This window comes from Suricata suricatta, chromosome 15 (assembly GCF_006229205.1).
Source record: "Suricata suricatta isolate VVHF042 chromosome 15, meerkat_22Aug2017_6uvM2_HiC, whole genome shotgun sequence".
NCBI lineage: Eukaryota > Metazoa > Chordata > Mammalia > Carnivora > Herpestidae > Suricata > Suricata suricatta.
In genome coordinates, this window is record NC_043714.1 from 71,351,701 (window position 1) to 71,366,989 (window position 15,289).

The following is a 15,289-nucleotide window of genomic DNA, read 5'->3' on the forward strand; positions in this document are numbered from 1 at the left end:
GGGGGGGGGGGGGGGGGGGGGGGGGGGGGCGCAGGACACCGTGAATGCATAGTGCCCAGCTCGGGGACTAACAGCTCCAAAGCACAGCCCATCAGGTGACAGGGAGGGCACCGGGTCCGGGCCCCGGTCCCCACCCCTACCTGGCTCCCACCTCAAAACAGGACAGATTCTATGCAAGCCTCTGAATCTCTATAGGCTCAAAACAAGCGGCCTTCCAATGTTTTAAAGTGAAACCTGGTCTTCAAGCTTCCCTGAAGGTTAATGTGGAGAGAGCCAACTGGGGCCAACGCAAGGAGGGAGAGACAGCGGCAGCCAGTGCCCCACCTCCACGGTGGCCCTTGGGCTCCTCCTGCCTCTCGGCCACACCCACAGATCACCTCCAAGGTGCCCTCCCAGCCCAGAGGTAGGGAGGGCTGAAGCTCAGAGAGGGGCACATGCTAAATTGTGGTATTATCATCACGTGTCTCATAAAATGTGATCCAATACACTAGCTTCTGTAACTCACGAAGTTAACGTTTTTATTAAACGCAAGGGAGAAATCCCATGGGTGTTCCTTTGCTGAAACTGGATTAACAAAATAAAATGAGAAATGCTCCGGATCAGCTATAATTAACGCTGGGCCAACAGCTGCTCTATAATTTTATGTGTCCACATTTCTTCCATGTTGAAACTTGGCAGAATTTGTTTAAAGCTATTTTTAAGCCTTCTCCCAGGGAGAGCGTCAGGCAATGGAGCGCGCTCGCTCACCTGGAACGTGATCCTAAGTGCAGAGCGGGGCCCCGAACTCAGGACCCGCCACGGATGAAGTACGTGAATGGGAACCGCCCCCCACCACCCAGGGCCCCGCCTCCTCGGGGCCCCGGCACTATCCTCAACCCAGCGGACAGATGGGATGCTCTGGGGAGGAGGGGAGCCCCCGCAAATGACCAAGGCGGCTCCGGAACCCTGACGCCGTGCCTCGAAGGCGAACCTGTCTCTGGAATCATCTCCACGTTAAGAACACAATGTGCACCATCGTGCAGCAGCGTGTTACAGTAAGTGTGATGCAGCACGGCCGCCGCCCACCCGGCCTCTGACTTTCCGGTGTTTGGTGTTTTGTTGTGTTGGTTTATTTTGGTTCCTTTGTGTGTCTGATGAGCCTTTTATCTCACTTCTGAAGGGAAAGGGCTGCAGCAGGCCGGCTTTCAGCGCTGGGCCTCAGGTCCAAACTCTGGATTCAAAACCCACGGCGCAGTGCAGCTTCAGAGTGAGGGGAGCGACCTTCCACTTGCAAAAGCTGCAGGCACTCAGGGAGAAAAGGAGACAATGGAAGCTGCCTGCTTCCCTCACAAGGACAGTATGGGGGCTGGGGGTGGGGGGTGGCGCGGGGGAAACACTGGGAAAAGGGCTTTGTAGACAGCTAAATACGGTGCAAATGCAGAACAGAACGGGCATCTCTGCAGTCCAGGGAAGTCTGGCTGGTCGGCTGAATCACCGTGTCCCTGCTCTGCTACCGGCCTACCCTCGGCCGGCGGTATCAGGTAAGGAAGCCAGTGGGGGGCCCTACACACACACATACACATACATGCACAAAGGCACACATGTGCATAACATGCCTGTGCATATGCACAGATGCATGAACAAATGCACATGGGTGTACACTGTGCATGTGAAAACATATGCATGCACATATATATATGCACAAATGCACGTGTGTGCATAACAGGCCTATGCATATACACACATGCACAAATGCACACGGGTGCATAACATGCCTGTGCATGTATACACACATGCATGCACAAATGTGCACTTGTGCATGATATGCATATACACACAAATGCACATGTGTGCATAACGTGTGTGTGCATATACGCACATAAAGCACAGGCACAAATGCACACGTGTGGATAACAGGCCAGTGCAATATGCACACATATTACACACATAACAGATGCACAAATGCGTGCATGTGCACACATCATACATTTACACACGTACCACAAATGCATGCGCACGCACGCACACACACACACACGCGCGCGTGCGCGCTTCCCGTTGGGAAAGAAAAGACAGGCCGCTCAGAGGCTTCCAAGGAATGGATATGAAGGACACAGCATGAATGAGGACAGTGAGTAGAAAGCCAGGCTCTGAGAAGAGAAAGCACCACAAGGCAGGGGAGAAGGGAGGTGGAGGCAGAGCCGGAGTCTGAGACAGGCTGGCATTCTGCGGGGGGGCGATGGGCAGCTGTGGGGCTTCGCTTCTCACAAGAGGATCACGGACCCAGCTGTGGCGGGATGACTCACTCGGAGGCCCCAGCCTCCTCCCTCTCCAACAGGGGTGCAAACTCCACCCACACGTCACAGCGCCTTCCTGCTGCACCCCAAGCCGTCAGGGGAAGGTGGAGCCAGGGCTCCAGGGATGGGCGGTGCCAGGTCACCGCAGCCAGAGTATCGTGATGGGACCTGTGTGGTTTTTTAGATTTATTTTTATCTATTTTAAGAGAGAGAGCATGCATGTGCGTGCACAAATGGGGAAGTGGTAGAGAGAGAGAGAATCCCAAGCAGGCTCACACTGTCAGCACAGAGCCAGACCCGGGGCTCAAACCCACAAACTGTGAGATCATGACCCTGGGCCAAAATCAAGAACCAGATGCTCAACTGACTGAGCCCCCCAGGCGCCCTCAGACCTGCTTATTGACCAGGCCCCTGTGTATTTCCTCACTCTGCCTCCCAGATTATTTTAAACACTGACTCAATTCCTCCGAACATCACTCCGAGGGTGCCGCCCGGCACACGGCGGTGAAGATGCCACCTGTCTGGTCCCCAGTTCTGCAGTCTAGTCACACCCCATGACCAGTAATCTAGGCAAAAACAAAGCCCTTAGAAAGGAGCTGGGTCTCGCCCACCCCTTCTCCTGCCTGGGCACGGTTTCGATTCAACACACGTGTGATACGTGCTTGCCCACAGAAAGCAGGGGGGTGAGGGGCTGGGAGGGAGAGAGGCACAGAGCAGCCCTTCCGGGGCTCAAGCTGGACAATCGCGTGGGGAAAGTAGGCTTGTAAGCACAACCTCCGAGGCAGGCAGAGATGGCCCGGCACACACTGCTGACAACATGTCAGGCACATCTCCCGCCCAGGGGGAAGCTCTGCGGGGACCCCCACTCGGCCACCGGGGCTCAAGAGGCCCCATCCAAGCCTACGCTCTCTGAGCTGTCTGACAGAAACACGACCACAGACCACGGGGGTGATTCCAAATTCCCCAGAGGCCACAGGAAACAAAAAGAAACAAGTGAAATCAATTCTAACAACATGTCTTCTATAACACAGTATATCCAAAATACTACCTTTTCACATACAATCCATCTTTAAAAGATCAGTGAGAAATTTCACATTCTTTTTCTTTTTGTACCAAGTCTTCGTAACCCAATATCCATTTTCCACTCAAAGGAGACCAATGTTTGCACTAGACACAGATCCAGTATTCACTTTGTTTCCAGAGCACCAGGCAACTTTCCCACCACAGGTCAGAGAACTGTAGGTGTGTGTTCCGCTCCCCCACATCCAGGGGAACCCCAGAGGGCCTCCACCGCTCTCCCCAAATCCCTGGGATCCACGGAGTTAGGAAAATCGACACAAGGAATTAGGAAATTCAGACCTTCCCAACCAGCGTCCCTGTCCACAGTGTTACAGGAGAGACAGAAGACAGACAGACGTTTTATTACTGTCACAGGCTGCTCCAGGCTCCCGAGGTCATAATCAAAGGAGATAAAATAAGAGCCTGGGCAGGAACTGGAGACGGATGTGGGAAACATGCAAATTCTACTTCAAACTTTAAACATCTGCCTTACGTATTATGAGGGCCTGAGACCTGTCTCGGTTAGAAAGTATGCTGAACCTGAAAATTAATTCTGGGAGAAAGAACTGCCCTCCATTACCCAGACGGGTTCAAGGTGTTTTCAAATTTCAGAACAGAGCTTCACATTAAGCAGGAAGAGCCGACGGGAAAAGAATTCTGCAAACCCCACCGCCGTACCCACCCCAGACTACCAGGATGACCTGCCCCGCTCTTCCTGGTAACCAAGATGTGAAATAACTATTGGGTATAACCTCCAAATGCCTGGTATTAGGGGAAAAAGGTAATTGTAACTTACATTCATTAGCTTCATAATACAATATTCAGCAGGTGCCTAATCTATGTCACATATTGCACTAGGCACACATAGAAAGGAATAAGACACAGATCCTCCCATTTTGTTCACAAGAGAATAATTTAAAGTGACTGTGGTTTTATCCGCCGCCTAATCTCAAAGAGCCTTGCCCTGGAAGGGACAGAGAGGTGCCTAAATTCCCTCCGCAGCCAGTGTCCAGGAGGGACAGACGGCCCAAGCTGACCCTAACCTCAGCCTCTGGGCAGCCACCACCCATGTTTACACAGCTGGGAACCTTAAGAAGCCAGGCGACTTCTTCCCAACCTGGCTCCAGGTAGTGGAGCCTCAGGGTGACCCCGGCTAGGTCAGGCCCTCCGGCTAGATCTGAACGGGCTATCAGATGGCCCCAGGGTCCTCTCCCCCACAAGCCTGGGATCCCAGTCCTCCAGCCATACCTGATGGGTCCCCAAGTTTGCCCGTGGCCTGGCCAGTTCAGCCCACAGCCCCAGTGTCTGTTAAGCCACCTGCCGCCAGTCCATACACACACATGTCCCCTAGGGGGCGATAAAGAGCAAAGGAGAACTCTGCTAGTTCAGAGACCTGAGCTTGACATTCAGCTAAGCGGGAAGCACTGGCCGGTGCCTGGAATCTGGTTAGCAAACTGGTTTTGGTTCAAGAACCTCCTTCTTCAAGTCTCGGCTCCAGCCTCAGTTTCTCAGACTGACTTTTCTTAAATCCCCTTCAATATAAATTGGGTCTCTGTTTCTCTTCCCTCCCCTGTGTTCACCTTAGCAGCAATTACCACAATGTGTAGTCAAGTATTTACTGGTGTGTTTGTTTAACTTCTGTCTACCCTAATAGACTGTATTTCATTCAAACAGTTAAAAGTTTAAAAAGAACAATGCTACAAAATAACAAAGATCTCTACCTAGAAACAGAGAAATGCTACATTTCCTTTGTTGTAAGGAGTGAGGACTAGAACATTCCAGAATGCTGAGGAAGCCCTGAGAACAATGCTAACCGAGTCATTCTTCATGCACGCTTCCCAGCAGAACAAGTCAGACCTTGTGTGGAGGAAGAAAGGTGAGCTCTGGGTGGGACAGCCAACCCCCGACCCCCAGGGGGAAGCGCTTTGCCCCTCTGGTCCTCCGACTCTGTAAAACGGGAATGATTTCAGCACTTGGAATGGTGGTTTTAAGAGAAACCAGACCCAGACAAAGGGCCTGGAAGTGAGGTGCCCGGTGAAAGGCAGCAGAGTGCAGGCGGGTGCGGGCACCCGCCCCACATCCAGCGGGAAGTCCACCTCAATTCCAAGACTTCCCCGGACTTCCGCTCCTTCCTGGGACTTTCCACCCTGGGGTCATCTCTGCACTCCCCGTGTCAATGTCCACAAAAAAGGCCGCAGAATGCAGTCCTTTCACTAACATGCAAGAAGTACACGCATCCCAAAAATCCACACACTAAAATAACATAGGAAAATAAACAAATAAGCAAGTACAGGGATAATCCCTGAAAGGAAATACAAACAAATGCATGGAAGCAGACTTTAAATGAGAAACTACACGGAAATGGGAGAGAGGGGAGGGCGAACCCAAATCACCCGGGGAAGCTGGGGTTTGCACCATATGCCTCAGGTCAGAGGGAACCAGATGTAATTAAGTATTGAACTCGAGTTAGTAGGCTTCTTTCCTAGAGACGCAGGTTAGCAGCTCAGAACTATTTTTAGTATATTCTAGAATTGAGCAGATAGGTAACTTGCCATGGGTGCCAGAGGGCAATCTCTCTGGGTGAGAGAAGGGGGTTCACGGGGAGGGTCGGACCTGGACAGATCCCCAGACAGGGATGTGTGCCGGCCATGCGTGAACCTCCCACATGTCCGCGGGGTGTGTGTGCGGGCATGCACCCATTTCCCTGCTGTGCTCACGGAAACGGCTGGGAGGCAGCGGCACTCCAGCACTAATGACCTCGCCCTGTCCCACAGCTCCTTTTCTAAATGCCATTCTCGGTCTCCACCACCATTCTCCTCTAGAAATAGCTGGTTCCAGCCAGAGCTGGGAAAGGAACACCCTATCAGGCAGAAACCAAGGAAGTTCTCAAAGAAAGAGGCTTCAGCCAGCCTGACAGGGGGAAATTAGATCATCAAAATCATGATGCAGGATTACAAACCACTGAATAAACTAAGAATTCATGAGTCTACAGTAATATAAATACACAGATTTATTTTTAAAAAGGAAACTCTTGGGGCACCTGGGTGGCTCAGTCAGTGGAGCATCTGACTTCAGCTCAGGTCATGATCTCACGGTTCGTGGGTTCAAGCCCCACCTCAGGCTCTGTGCTGACAGCTCAGAGCCTGGAGCCTGCCTCAGATTCTGTGTCTCCCTCTCTCTCTGAACCTCCCCTGCTCATGCTCAGTTTCGCTCTTAAAAATAAACAAACATTAAAAGTAAAAATAAAAAAGGAAGCCCTTGCTCGCATAGAAAGACAACTAGTAAACGCAGAAGAAATGCTGGCATTAGAAACACACTGTCCGGCAAGCATCCGTGAGAACAGATTCTGGGAAGACTCGTCGATGGGAACGACAACTAGTGAGTGAAGGAAGTTTGAGAGATGACGAGTAACAGGATAAGGAGACGTCTCAAGATGTCTCAGCACGAGACCATGACCAAGAAGAAAAATAGTAACCTCCTCAAACATGTGTCACACCCAACGGCCCTCCTGGTGGAGGGCCCAGAGCTGGGCGCCCCTGCCGTGGTGGCCCTCCAGTCCCCGGGGCCTGAACTGCAGGATCTGAACGGAATCACGACGAAACACGGCCCAGGGGAGGAACACGGGCTACCAAACAAGTGGGCCGTACCCTACCCTGTCCCGGGACACAAAGACGGAGGGGCCGCCCCATATTTAAGGGGTAAAGGGACACAAGGACTGAACGAAGGACCTAAGCCAGGACTTCCTTCAGCTTTATCGAACGTTGCCAGGACTGGGGTGCCTGAGTTTCGGCCAATGGAAACTGCGCTACATCAACATCATGTTCTCACTGTGATCATCGTCAGGTACTTACGGGGAGACTGTCCTTGTTTTTAGAAAACTAACACTGGAAATCTTTAGGAGCGGGTAAAAGGGCGCTCTGTCTGCCCCCCGCCTCCAATGATCTAGAGAGAAGGCAGAGGGGAGGGCACGCAAGAGGTCCAGAGACGTCCTTGGTTGGAAAACACCAGCGATGCTGCACATACCCCGTCCCCAACCACAGAGAGGGTCCTCCCTTCACGCCCTCTCGCCGCTCAGACCACGCATGCGGGGCCATGTTAAGGAGCCACGGGGATGAGGCGTCCACGGGGCCCACCAGGAACATACGCAGACAGTCGACTCCTGGTGGAGCGATGGAGCGGGGCCCAGGAGGGGCAGCTGGGGGGGGACGGGGTGCGACCCTCAGGCCCCCAGCAGAGCAGGCTTGCTGGGGAGTTCGTGTTCCAGGTAATAACAAGAGGCACGCCTGGTGGCTCACTTGGGTAAGCGTCCCACTTCGGCTCAGGTCATGATCTCAGGGCTCCTGAGTTCGAGCCCCGCGCTGGGCTCTGTGCTGACAGCTCTCTTGCTCTCTCAAAAACAAATATTAAAAAAGAACGAATGAAGTAGATAAAATGATAACAACAGCCACAGCAAGGGACGCCCTGATCACAGCTGTGCGCCTCCCAGGGGAGACTTCCAGACATCAAACACCCACCCGCCTCTCTCCTTCCGGAGCCACTCTGGCCGCAGCCCTCAAGGTCGACGGGACCAGCATGAACTCTTCTCTTGAGGGCCGCCAGGGGTCAAGGGCACAGCGCCCTCCTGGCCACCACATACCCCAGACCTGGTCGGGACACCAGCCAGGAAGCAGTCGCCATCCCTTCAGCCCTGCCCCAAAAGCTCTCCTCCTGACCTGGGCCCCTCACCGAAGCACCTCCCACAAGGCCTCTGACTAGAGAGCAAGACTCGGGAAAATTCAAAGGGAAAATTACAGCGGGATGACTCGGTTTCCTTCTAAACTCTGAGAAGAGGAGAAAGCTGGACAGGAGGGGAGAGACAGACATGAGAAAGGCGGGGTCGGAGCCTGGTGCTCGGGGCTCAGGGCGCCTCAGCGTCCAGCACCCCACAGCCTTCCCTGAGGTCCAGGGACCCGGCATGACCCCCCAGCCCTGGCCCCACAGGGATCAGAGGAAAGCAAGGACAGAAGCTGGGTCTCCCCAAGGACGGGGTGCACCCACCCCAGGGCAAACGGCAAACTCAGGCAGGCAACGGCTTAAACGCTGGATAAGGATGCTTCTGGACTCTGCCAGAAGGACAGGGGGACCGCGGTTCCCCTCCCAGGAGCGAGGCAGTGCAGCCCCTCTCACGGTGCCGGGACTGTAGGCGCGGGAGCTGCCGTGCAAGGTGAGGTTCAGGTCCGGCCATCACATGGCAGAGGCCCAGGGACAGCCTCCGGAGGCCGGCGGTACAGGGTCTCAAGGAGGGGCTTCCCTGAGTCTCCACCAAGCACCCGCTGCCCCCGTGCCTGGCCAGGCTTGCTCCTGCTGGCTGAGCCCTCACGGCCCCTTGACAGCACCCTCCTGAGCAACGGCTCCCCCTTCACCTGACGCCACCCTCCAGAGAATAAACTCCTGATGCACGTTTAGCTCCCGAGTTACACAAGGGGAGACCGAGGGTCAGGACGGCCTAGAACTGTCACGTGGCGGGTGGGACTTTCAAAACCAGGTCTCTGAGACCCCAAGGTCGGGGCTGTTCTCCAGAGCCTACGTTTCCAGGGGACCCCAAGGCCACCCAACCTGGTGGCCAGGCAGCAGGATGGGGACCCCAGATTCAGGCAGCGGACGGGCAGGGCCAGGGAAGGCTGTGCGGCCTCAGCACTCAAGCCCGGCCCTGGACACTGAAGGCCGTGCAGGGTCAGTGAGGAGGGCGGCCGAGACTGCCCACCCTGCTGGGCTCCTTCGGTTCCCCCTGTCTTCACCCCTGCTCTGCACTCCCGCTGCCCTGGTCACGACTCAGACATCACCTTCGAGACTTTTCAGAGCCCCTCGGCCAACCCCAGCCGGCCATGGCCATGACGCCATCCCCTCCATCCACCAGGCACAACCTGTGGCACTGCCGCGGGCCCTGCACAACTCAGTGACTTTATTTTTTTTATTTTTTTAATGTTTATTTATTTTGAAGGAGAGACAGAGTGTGAGTGGGGGAGGGGCCGAGAGAAAGGGAGACACCGAATCTGAATCCGAAGCAGGCTCCAGGCTCTAGGCTGTCCGCACAGAGCCCAACGCGGGGCTCGAACCCACAAGCAGTGAGATCATGACCTGAGGCGAAGTCGGATGCCCCAGCGGCAGAGCCACCCAGGCGCCCCACAACTCAGGGACTCTAAACACGTGGATGTGGGGGACGGCACCACAGTCATGACAGAACAAAGTTCCCAGGTCCGCAGTCAGTCTCTCTCTCTGGCAGCTCCTGGGAACCAGGGATTGTTTTCTGTCCCTGTCATTCGGCCTTTTATGCAATGTCTGAAAGTTAGAATCACATTCTTTTTCAACTGTAGTAAAATCAACATAAAATTTATCACCTTACCCATTTCTAAGTAGACAGTTCGGTGGCATGAAGGACTCTACAGTCAGCAGCTACCGCCAATGAAGCACGCGTGCGCATGCGCGGCCACGTTCCGCTCCGGGGGTCACGGCCAAGAGCGGCGCCGCGCAGCTGCCTGGTGAGCGATGCCTGACGCCATAAGAAGCCTCTTCTATTTCCAAGGCAGCTGCCGCATCCCGACTCCGGGCAGCGCCGTGTGCGGGTTCGAGGTGCCCCGGCTCCTGACCGCCTGGCTATGGTCCGTTGTCTTAGTTTCTGCCCCCTCGTGGACGTGCAGGGCGATCTTGTTGTGGCACTAAGTCGCGTTTCCCTACTAGCCATAGTGACGTCGAGCATCTTTTCCCGACTTCCTGGACGCCTGTATCAGCTCCCCTAGGAAGTCTCTCAAACCTTTTGCCTATTTTTTTAATTGATTTCATCTTCTCCGTGGCTGGAGCTCCCTGAGAACAGGACTCCGGGGCCCCCTCCAGGCCTAGCCTCTGGGGGGCATCAGGACCACAGCCTGAGCAGTCAAAGGTTCACGACTGGGCGGCTGCACTCGCGCACACAGTAGGACTGCACACGTGTCAGCAGTGCCGGGAAGAGGCTCCTTTGCCCTCTGGTGACCCAGATCTCCCCCAGCTGCCAGGCCTAACGGGCACACCCCGGACCTTCACCTCCCGCCCGGCTGGGCTCTGGTTCCGGACCTAGGCGAGCTGCTAACAGAGGGCCTACACGGAGGCTGTCCAGCGGTCGCAGGCCCAAAGGGTGCCCCGCTGCGGGTCCAAACTCCCTGTAACAAGCCTCAGCTTCTGCTTCCTCATTGGCAAAGCGGAGATAACACGGCCACTTCGTGCGGCTTTTGTGCAGAACCAACTACATGAGAGACATGAAGCGGCGGACTGAGCAGGTCTGCAGAAATGTTGTCATTACTACCAGGTCCCATCTCACTCCCCCAGCAGCTGCACGACTGGTGGAGGGTCAGGCCACTGCTTCATGTTTTCTTGTGAATTATGACACAAATATTACCAACCCTGTCCGTAATTCTCCATGACACTACTGAAACGTACAAGCTAGCCAGGGGAAGGCGGTGTGGCTTGAAGAGGAAAAGTGGACTGGAAAAGGAGAGGGAAAGAAGACAGACATGGGTGGTGGAAGCAAGGAAAGTAACCTGCCGTACGCCAGGAGCCATATTTATACACAAGGAGACAGGGGCTCAGTGACTTGCCAGGGTCCCTATCCCTTAAACCGCAGGACAGGACTTCACCCACTTCAATTCCACTGCCCCCTACTCCCTGCATTACCGAGCCCAGCTCCCTGCCTGTGGCCCAGGGGGAGGAATGTCGGGGCAGGGCTCACTCCTGGGGCAGGACAGAGCCCCAGAGCCTGCAGAGGCTCCCAAGCACCGAGCCAAGGGGCCCTCGTAGCATAGCAGCCAGGGCTGCACCTGACAGTCTGCCCCTATAAAAAGAGGGAGAATTCAAAAGGCCTTCTCTCCACCAACACAGGAAGGAAGTGAAAATCACAGACCAGGGCTGCACGTATGAAGCCTAGGAAGTTTCACATCCCCGCACGTGGCAGGTTCTTTACCCCTCCTTCCCTAAAAGCAAACACAGAAGGAAGGCTTGTTGGTCTGGAAGGTAAGACCCAGTCAATCACCAGTGCCCAGGGTTTTTCCTCTCAGCTATTTCTCTGGAGCTGGCCAACCTCTCTATTCCCACAGCCACCACCTTGGGGGCAGGCCCATCAACCCGGGCCTCGCTACAACAGCACCTAATGATGGGTCTCCCTCTGGCCTGCATGTTGGCCCTCCAAGAAATGTCCTCATTTATATTCAAACTTCCAAAACTACTATATAGCTATGGAATTCAGACAGTGTGGTACTCAGGAAGGATAAATAAACAGATCAATAGAAAAGACCAGAGAGCTCAGAGATGGACCCATACATAATTTTCAACAAAGGAACCAAAGTAATTCAATGGAGAAACTAAAGTCTCTTCTAACAAATGAGTCTGGAAACACTGGACACCCACACTGGGGGAGGGGGAAGTGGGGAATCAGGATCCCTACCTCTCACCACACACACACACACACACACACTAATCTGAGCTAGATGGTAGACGTAAACCTAAAAAAGGTATAAATCTTTTAAAAAAACTAAACAAATGCACCTAGGAGAATATCTTCATGCTTTTAAAGTAAGGGAATGTTTCTTAGAGAGGATACAAAAAGCACTACCTATAAAGCAAAAATAATGGTATAAATCAAACTTTATTAACATTGCAAACTTCTGCTGAACAATGATGACATTAATAAGGTTAATAAGCAAGCAGAGCTTGAGAGGAAATATTCACAACACATACACAGGAAAAAGAACTCATTCAAACTATGTATAGAAAACTCCTACAAGCCATCAATTAAAAACACAAGGAACCCAGTGTTTAAAATGGGCAAAGACTTAACTAGACATTTCTTCAAAGAGGATGTACAAATGGCGGATAAGCACACACACAAAAAAAGTACTCAGTATCACTGATCATCAAGGAAATTCGAGTTAAATGAGACACTACTGCAAGTTAAATGAGATGCTACTGCACAACCTCTAGAATAGATCAAAGGGAAAGAAGTGATAACTCTGAATGTGGGTGAGCCCGTGGAGCAGGCGGCTCTCTCTTACACCTGCTGACAGGGGTGCAAAACGGCACAATTCCAGGAGGCTATTCGGACATTTCTTAAAAAGTTAAATACACCTCTGTCCTACAACCCGGCCATTCCACTACCCAGAAGAAACGCAAATCTATGTCCACAAAACAACTTGTACAAGAATATCCATCCATGGCAGCTTTTCCATAATGACCTATAAACAGGCTGCGGCACGTCCGTATGATGGAATGCTAGCGGGAAATACAAAGAAACAAAACCCCGGACCTCAGAAACTTCATGCTGAACTGGAAGACATCAGATACCAGACAGTTCTCAAATGTTCTAGAGAAAGCAATATCAATGGTGACATTACTCACACCAGTGATTGGGGTGAAGGGCAGGAATTGGGTGGGAAGGGGTGAGGGAGAACTTTCTGGGGTGGGGAAAAGTTGCGGATGCTGTTGGGGGTGAGGGTAATACGAGGGGTCAGACGGTACACTTAAGGTCTGTGCGTTCACTCTACATTGTTACACTTCACAACACCTGACCTCAGGCAGCGGCCAACAGACACGCTGGCAGGCCCTACTACGCTCTCATTCCTCGAAGTTTCCGGAACCAAGTCCCAACAGCTTTCTGCTATTCCAAAGACCATCTCCACTGACCTCAAGCACCCGCACCCCGGCCTCTGCCCCGGTGCTCACCTCGTCACCCAGGATGCCTGTGGTGGATCACGCCTATGCCTCTCTGTACCACACAGCCCTCTGCGGTACTGCTGCTCACCCGCCAAGTTCCCGTTCAGGCACCTCCTCCTTCAGGAAGCCCTCCCAGAATCCCCTGGCAGGGCCAGGCACACCCCTTCTGAAGCCCTGATTCTCGGGCCCACTTCCGTCATCGCCCCCGACACTTTCTCCTAAGAGAATGGGTTTTCCAACTGCTAGGACTGCATGAGCGCCTACAAGGAACCAGTGTGTCCTATCTGACTTTACATCCCCAGCTCCTGGCACGAAGTTTGGCACAAACATCTAGGTGGACCCAGGAATCCCCTTGGCAGGAAAAAAATTCTTAATTTTTTTTTTAATTTAAGGGGGGAAAAAAAGGAAGAAGGGGGAAGAAAAAGGAAGGAAAAGAAAAGGTCCTGAGGGGCAGAGAAGCAAAGAGAAGGTCGGATATGGAGAAGGAAGCCAGCAAGGAGCCTATGAGGTGCCAGGACATCCAAGACCCCCCTTCCAGAACGCTGCTCCAGCGCGTGCTGCTCCTAGTTTCCGGGGCCATGGCTGAGTGGCTCCCCCACCCCCCACCCCCAGCAAAGCCAGAGGCCGCCCTGAAGCCAGGCCCCCAACAGCCCAGAGCCAGTCCGGGGTGCCTGGGTACCAGAGTCCAGAGTCCAAGGCTTTGCAGCTCCGTTTGTTACATGATGTGAAAGAACAAAGAAAAGTCTGTCACCGGATTTAAAATCCTTTTTATGTTGACATGCCAAGTGTAATCTTTTTACAAGCAAATTCGATTCTATATTTTATGTTCCCTGACAAGAAGGAAGGGACTTTTCATCTGTAATAAATGGTTAATATGTCTATTTGCTTCGCTCCCAGCTTACTTTTTTTTTCTTTAAAAATTAATCGAGGGCGCCTGGGGGTCAGTTGGTTAAGCATCCACCCGCTTCGGCTCAGGTCATGATCTCACAGTTCGTGGGTTCGAGCCCCGCATCGGGCTCTGTGCTGACAGCTCAGAGCCTGGAGCCTGCTTCGACTCCTGTGTCTCCCTCTCTCCCCCCCTCCCCTGCTTGTACTCTCTCTCTCCCAAAAATAAATAAACATTTTAAAAAAATTAAAGTCGACTGTGCCTTTCCAACCACAAATGTTTTCAAGTAGCAAGCAGATGACAACACTCTAGGCTTCACAAGGGGTCTGGGTTGAAAAGGGATTCACGCCAGGACTCCACCGGCAGCCACTGTGCACCAGGCCCTGAGCAGGGGGGCAGGATTAAGTCTCCTTTTGCAAAAGGAGGGACAGCACAGGGTGTTCCAAGACTTGTGTGACTTCCCTCAGGTCAGGAATTCAGTGGGACCCAGAGCACCCGTTCTTGCCCCCCTCCCAAAGGTTCCAGCCTCTAAAGTTGACTGACACCTGCCCTTGAGAACCTTCAAAGACAGTGAAATTTTAACAGGATAAACAGCTGAGATCAAAGAGAAAACCTAACTCTAGGCTAAGTCCCTTCTACATAATTAAATTGGCCCAGCTTGATGGGGAGATTTTCAGAGGCAGCAAGCATGAAACTGTCTATAAAAGGAAATGCAATTAAGGAAAGTCTTTTCCATTTCCACATACCTGATTCTTGGACTGCCCTTGCCCTAGGCAGAAACTTAATTCTACTTAAGGACAGCTATCTTTGAAAAGCTGTTATGTAAATTATAAGGTATGGGGAGAGAAGAAAGAAGAACCATTTTCGCAGGTAAATGAGAAAGGCTGAAGAGGAGCGAAGTGTAATAGATCTGCCTCTGATGACCGTCTCCACTAGTTACACTGAAAACCTGCCTAGACCACAGGCAAGTTCCGTCCCGCCAGCCACTGTCAAATATTGTACTCCCTCCCCCAAATCAACTGAACAACCAAGCAAAACAGGAAACGCTGTTTCAGAAATTAGCTGATCACAGAGCGCCTGGGTGGCTCAGTCGGTTGTATGTCCAACTCCAGCTCAGCTCAGGATCTCAGGGGTTATATGAGTTCAAGCCCTGAGTCAGGCTCTGCACTGACAGCTCAGAGCCTGGAGCCTGCTTCGGATCCTGGGTCTCCCTCTCTCTCTTTGCCTCTCTCCCCTGCCGGCGCTTGCTCTCTCCCTCTCTCTCATAAATAATGAAACTTTTTTTAATTAAAAAAATTAGCTGATCACGAGTGGAGAGTAATACATTGAGAAACACGGTCTCTTGTTTATTACA

At 52.8% G+C, this 15,289-nt stretch overlaps 1 protein-coding gene and 1 long non-coding RNA gene across 2 annotated transcripts in view; one reads left to right on the plus strand and one right to left on the minus strand.

Annotated features, from left to right (window-relative positions):
* ZFAT (zinc finger and AT-hook domain containing) overlaps positions 1 to 15,289 on the minus strand; it is a 179,126-nt gene that overhangs the window by 161,999 nt on the left and 1,838 nt on the right. The gene's annotated exons all lie outside the window — the stretch shown is intronic.
* Positions 5,122 to 6,324, plus strand: LOC115279056. Its single transcript, XR_003903175.1, has 2 exons — positions 5,122 to 5,211; positions 6,158 to 6,324. It is a non-coding gene; the product is annotated as an uncharacterized LOC115279056 (long non-coding RNA).